Source organism: Halyomorpha halys, unplaced genomic scaffold, assembly GCF_000696795.3.
Source record: "Halyomorpha halys isolate HHAL.00 unplaced genomic scaffold, Hhal_1.1 Scaffold1232.1, whole genome shotgun sequence".
Taxonomy (NCBI): domain Eukaryota; kingdom Metazoa; phylum Arthropoda; class Insecta; order Hemiptera; family Pentatomidae; genus Halyomorpha; species Halyomorpha halys.
This window is the reverse complement of record NW_027106428.1, coordinates 30,383-36,779: the sequence shown is the minus strand read 5'-3', so window position 1 is coordinate 36,779 and position 6,397 is coordinate 30,383.

Below are 6,397 nucleotides of genomic sequence, written 5' to 3'. Positions count from 1 at the left end.
AAAACATATATCATCTCACAAATCATAGGGTAACTAACTTCTAATAATATAAATGAAAAAGAACAGTAGATGATTAAAGATACAGGATCTGAAGATAAGAAGAGTATTAAGGCAATGAATGAGGGAGGGAATAGAATTCCATAGGGAAGAAGAACGGATAAGGAAAGATCTGCCAATGGCGATTCGATGGGCAGTTACATATAAGTCTGAAGGCCATGAATGAGTGTTGTGGGAATACACTGAGAGTAAGTAACAAAATTACTACCTAAGTGAATAAATAAATATTTCTAAACCAAGATAATCGGAGCTCAAGTTGTAAGTTCTAGTCATCAAAAATTCTCCTGAACTTGGAGATTTTGCTCCAAGATGTTCTTGTAAGTTAAACTCAACCTCTCTGTTTGAGCAGTCTTTCTCTAACACAAGCCTCATAAAAAAAAAATATCATTCTACTCACAGATTTTTACTTGGGGAATCTATTAATTATATCTTCATGCAGAATAGAAAAAAAGATCTAAAATCTGGCTAAACAGTTTCCCTTGGGAACTACAAATAGAATCAATAGAAAACAAATTCATTAACGATATGCAAATAATTTCTAATTCATTTTGTATTTATATGCAACATATTTACTGAACAGTTTCCTTCACAGAAAAAAAATGTACATCACTTTTATTCTGAAAAGCTGAAGTAACTTTGAATTATTAAAAATTCAGGTTATTGAAGTAACTTTGAATTATTTAAAACTTAGGTTATTGAAGTAACTTTGAATTATTAAAAATTCAGATTATTGAAGTAATTTTTAATAAGGTTGTACATGTTTACTCCATCATTCATTTTTATTGAATAAGTAATAGTTTTCAGCTGTTTTCATTATACAAGTATATTCTCAAAATATAATAAAGGAGAAAAAATATTAAAAACAAATACCTATACTATGAAAAGATAATTATTGTGAATATATTAGTTAGAGTACATGTTACAAAAAGTTTGGACATCTCAACAGCATAAAAAAAATTAACAATAAAGTAAAACCACACTGGAATATCCATTTGCTGGAAGTGGATTTAAAAAATTCTATAGATATGGTCAAAGTTTACTACAGGTTTTATATCAAATAAATTAATTAAATATATTTTTTTTTCCAGATTTCTGAATATGAAATGAATTAAACATTAATTATTTTATAATTAAATAAACAAATACACAATCACACACTGTTTAATAAAATTAAAATTTACCACAGAATTTGTTTCCTTGTTACACTTCATAAAAACTCAAACTCTTAAAGAAAACATTTTATAAGGTGATAAGAATCATAATGGATGCCTTTTGATTTGTAAGTAACAGCCAATTGCATTGGGAACTACAAATAGAATCAATAGAAAACTTCATCAAAAAATAGTTTATAAAATTCCACTTCCCATTACCAGAAGTTAAAGGAGCTATAATTTACAACTTGGGAAATCCATCTTCACCTCAAGCCCAGGCTGCTGCAGGACATCCTGTTATGAATTCTATAATTATCTATTTCTATTATTGTTATTACTACTCTTTAATTTATTTTTCCTCTTCATATTTTTCTCAAATTAACTTATTTGTTCCCTGGTAGAAGTCAGTTATTTATTTTATTAAATCTATAAATGTCATTGTTTTTGTTCTCAACTTTTAATTTTATTTTTTTCCCCTCTCTTTTCAAGAATATTTATTTTATTTTTTTATATATACATGTTGTTATAATCCACTGTTATTATTCACAATTTTTGAATATTTATAACGTTGTAAATAGTAAGAGGTGTCTTTTTCATGAGGCTATACCACTCTATAATCAATCGTTAAACAAAAAAAAATCTAACCGTTATATTAACCATGTAAGGCCCACCAGGCCGATCTGGTATTATTCAATAAATAAATTTAAAAAAAGAAACATTTTTTATTGCAACACCATTTTTCAACATTTGGCTATTTTTAGAAAATAGTCAAGATCTTGAAGGGAGGGAATTGGTTGCCAACAGTATAATACACATCTATATTACAACTCTTATTTTTTGAAATTTGTTTTCAACTTGGGAAAATAGTTCTCCTTTTTTTTGGTTGTTTATTTGATACTAAAATATCTTTCATATTTAATATTAATTCATTTTTTATTGCTAATAACAATGAGAGATGTTAATTATTTTAAATAAACAAAATTAAAGGCACTGCAGAAGAATCTATTTTGAAAATTTCACATTTATGTTCCCTATCAGACTACTTCAATGGGGATAAAACCTATTTCAAATTAAAGACCATTAAACTGTAAACTTCTACAATATTCATAAATATATTACATATGTGGCCAAAAGCCTTCACCAGTTATTGCAATCAATTATCGTAGTTTTCCAGTGCCAAACTCCAACAAGGAGTTGCGCATTCGCCCCACCGAAAATTCAAACAAATAGAAAATAAAAATATAAAAATTTCTGCAAAGAGTTTAATCAAAATAGACCTGGTTTAGATAAAATTAAAAAGAAAATTCTAAAATTAATTTGAAGTAAGGAGATACAAAAGAGAATAAGTCCAAACTTGGAAATTTTTCATAAAACCATAAAATATGCATAATTGAGGTAGTTTATTTTTTCTTTTTTTTAAACAACAAGAATATATTCCAACCCTATTCTTTAAAGATTTCTAAGATGAAAATAGGATTAACAATAATAAAAATAAAAATTCATATGAAACAACAACGTTTCAGTTAGTCATCACCATATTGATTTATGAATTGTGTTATTTAATTATAGTGAGAACATGGCACAGATAATAATGGGAGGAACATGTCCGGCAAGTGAGTCCTATTGGTCCTTTTTGCCAACCCCAAGGCAGACCAATGGAATTGTTCTTATAATGACTATTATTCTTCTATGTCAAACCTTTTTGACTTTCTAATGAAATTTAAAAGGAACATCCAATCTATAGAGGAAGTCATATATTCTAGGATTCTATCAGAACCTAGAACCCTATATCTTAGTGACGTGTACTGGTCACAATCTGCTATGTAATGTGGGGCAGTTTCTGGGGCCTGGCCATATAAGTGATAAGTTTCATCACAAACTACTCCACTAACCTTAAGATGTCTGTAATGACCAGTAAGAACTTCTATTAATTGGAGTTCATTTCTGTTTAGGCCTAGCAGCCACTTAGTTCTAGAAGTGAAGGATTTAGTTATTAGTATCTTGGCCTGTCTCAGCCCTTACATTCCCTCCACTCCTTGCCTGCTATCTTCCATGTCCAATCAAGGACTTCTTTATGCTGATGCCTTTCAGAGACGCATGCCTAGGAATGGTTCTGGCCCCATAGAAGGGTGCTCGGCCCCACTTCTAGCAAACTGGTCGGCTTTCGCATTTCCAGTGATTCCCTTATGTCCAGGAACCCATACTAACTTAAGCTTCTTTGAGCTTGCTAATGACTCTGATGCCTGTTTGCACTCTCTCACCAATGTAGAGGTGACTTTAGATGACTCAAGAGCTTGAAAGACAGACTGACTATCTGAAAAGATGGTGATGCCTGCCCCTTCACAGTTAATGAGTTCACAGCATGTAGTTGCCAACAAAAGGGCAAATATTTTTGCCTGAAAAACAGTCGAGTACTTGCCTAGCAGTACAAAGCTTAGTTCAATGCCTAAATCTTCTATATAGATTCCTGCATCCGTTAGATCAGTCGAATCTTTCCTTGATCCATCAGTAAAGCAGGGCAAATAATCTCTTGGGATTTCTACTAAACCTTGTACCCAATCATCTGTCTTTGAGTATAGGTAGCTAATTTTGTTGTCCAGAGCAGGTGTTCTATCTACCAGTTGTGAATGGTATTGCAATATTGGTAACTCACTTTCCACCACTTTGGGAGGAAATGATAATAGCAGTAAAAATATACATTCATTAAATTTAATGAAGCTCCTAAAGAGTATGTAAATGTGGCTGCTTGGTCTGCATTCTGGATGTAACTCATCTAAAAAAATTTCAGGTAAGTCATCGAAGCCAATCCAAATGGATCAATTTATTGGCTTACATTTTAATCAAATCTTATAACCATTAATATTGTTATAAACATGAATAATTTATTAAAATAAATAAAGGACAATTTATGTTATAAATAATATAAGAATCGTAAGCTTATGTTCGTCAAGTGAATAGTTTGTTGTAAAAAGCTTTAAATTCAAAATTCTAAAAAAAAGTGGAAAATTCCTGATCCATTTCCTCTTTTGTTCCCATAAGTTAGTATAGCATTTTCAGTAAAAAATAATAAACTTCTCATGAAGTAACAAAAATTTGATTGTTGGAGTTACCTCTTTTTTATTTTTTTTCAGGACATACTTCTATGAAAAAAAAAATTATTTATATGAAACTTGTAAAAGAGGAGTTTCTCTTACTTTGAAGCAAGAACGCTCAGTTAGTTTTAAATAAATATTTACCATTATTAAAATTATTACCAATTTCTCAATTATTATCAAAATTTATAAGTTGATTTTAAACTAATGTTTCAAAACAACCACAAAAACCCTCTGAATTTTCCATTTTTCCAGGAGCAGATATTTTTTAATGATTTTATAATGTTTATAAGAAATTGTTCTTAACAAGAAAACAATGAAAACATTTTAACAGTTTAAGAATAGACTTCTATATCAAGAGGACAGTCTTTCTTGAAAACTCTGTTGCTTGATTTTTAGGACATCTTTCTTTATAAAAATATTTTTAATACAGATAGTCAAGTCAAGGTTTCTTTAAAAATTTTAAATAGATCTAAAATTAAGTTAATGTTAAAAAAAGATAAAATTAAAATTATTTTAGCTTTTCTAAAAGTCAAAGTAGTGTATACAATTTCCAAGTTTACAAAAAAAAAAAAAAGTGGTCACATTTCATAAAAACATGAATGAAAGGATGGCTGGCACAATCTTACCTCATCAGGAGAACTTGGCAATGAAACTCCACCGATAATATTTTATGTAGTTGGTAAATAAAAAGAAAGTACTTACTACTGCATAAAATTAATTCTTTGTACCATGAGAAGCAATACTTTGCAGGTTGCATAAAGTTATAAATTTAAAAACAATTTTACCACAGAGATTATATCAGAGGAGCGTAATAACACTTGATGATACCAACCAACATACCTCTGACTTATTTAACTGTGACAATTAATAGCTTTAATAATATACCACAATAACTGTCCAGTATGTAACTCCAAAGGTAAGAAAGACACCATTCACTTCTTGGGAACCTGTCACAAGTATAGTGAAATTAGAATAAAATATTTTGGACAGTGGATCTGCTCTTCAGAACAATTATTCAGTTTATTAGAAGTTTCTAATTGGAGATCTCTTAGCAACTGTGTAAAACAGGCTACACTATAAAGAGCTCAGTTTGTTAACATGTGAGGGATGGTATACAACAGTTTGTTACAATTTTGATATTATTGTTTTATTTCTTTTACATAAATACCGTATTGTTGTTTTAAATTATTGACTGGTTGATTTTTTAAAGCAGATAACTTATTTTAAAAAAAAAAAGATTTGTTATTTATGTATTGTAATTAAAATTGCACATAGGATTTGACAGACAAATATTTTTCCATTGTTTCATGTGTTTTTAATTGTTTGAATAGATCATTTTTTGTATTTTTATAACACATTTCATTTATTCAATATACCACTTAACTGCTAAATTCCATGTTGGCCTATTCTCATCGCACCTACTACTTGTGTACTATGTCAATAATATTAAAAACTCTTATCTAAGGACTGTCAAAACCTTATAATTTGTATGTATGTACCAACATCTATCAACAATACTCAACAATTGTCCCAGACAAAATATATTCTTAAATATTTGGCAATTTTGAAATAAATAATGAAATAAAATCAATCCATAACTAGTTTATATAAAGGCTAAACAAAGTCCAATACTAGTTTTTAAATCTAGGAATAATTATGAGAGTTTTAAGTGTGAGTTTAACCTAAGTTTAAAGAGAGTTAAAACTGAACAGTATTTACTAAAAGTTTCCTTTAAATGCACATTTTCAGTTTCTTTAAAAAAAGTTTTATAAACACTTTTTTTATTCAACTGTAAGTAATGCTTAGGAAATCATTATTTATAAAACTAAAATTTTGTTAAGAAAACTTTTCATGTATCGAGTAATGATCTATGATCATAATGCAGTGTAGCAGGCATGTAGAGAAACTACTCATTGGTAGCACTCTATTCATATTTCTACATTAGGTCTTGAGACCATCCTCTTTTCAGGTGCTGTGGAGGATTGTCTGGAATGCAAGAGGAAGCAAGGTTAGAAAGCAGTTGGTTTTGGTGGTTAGGAAGGATTGATATCTGGTTTGGGCTAGATCGGTTACATATGTAACATTAAGGTCTTT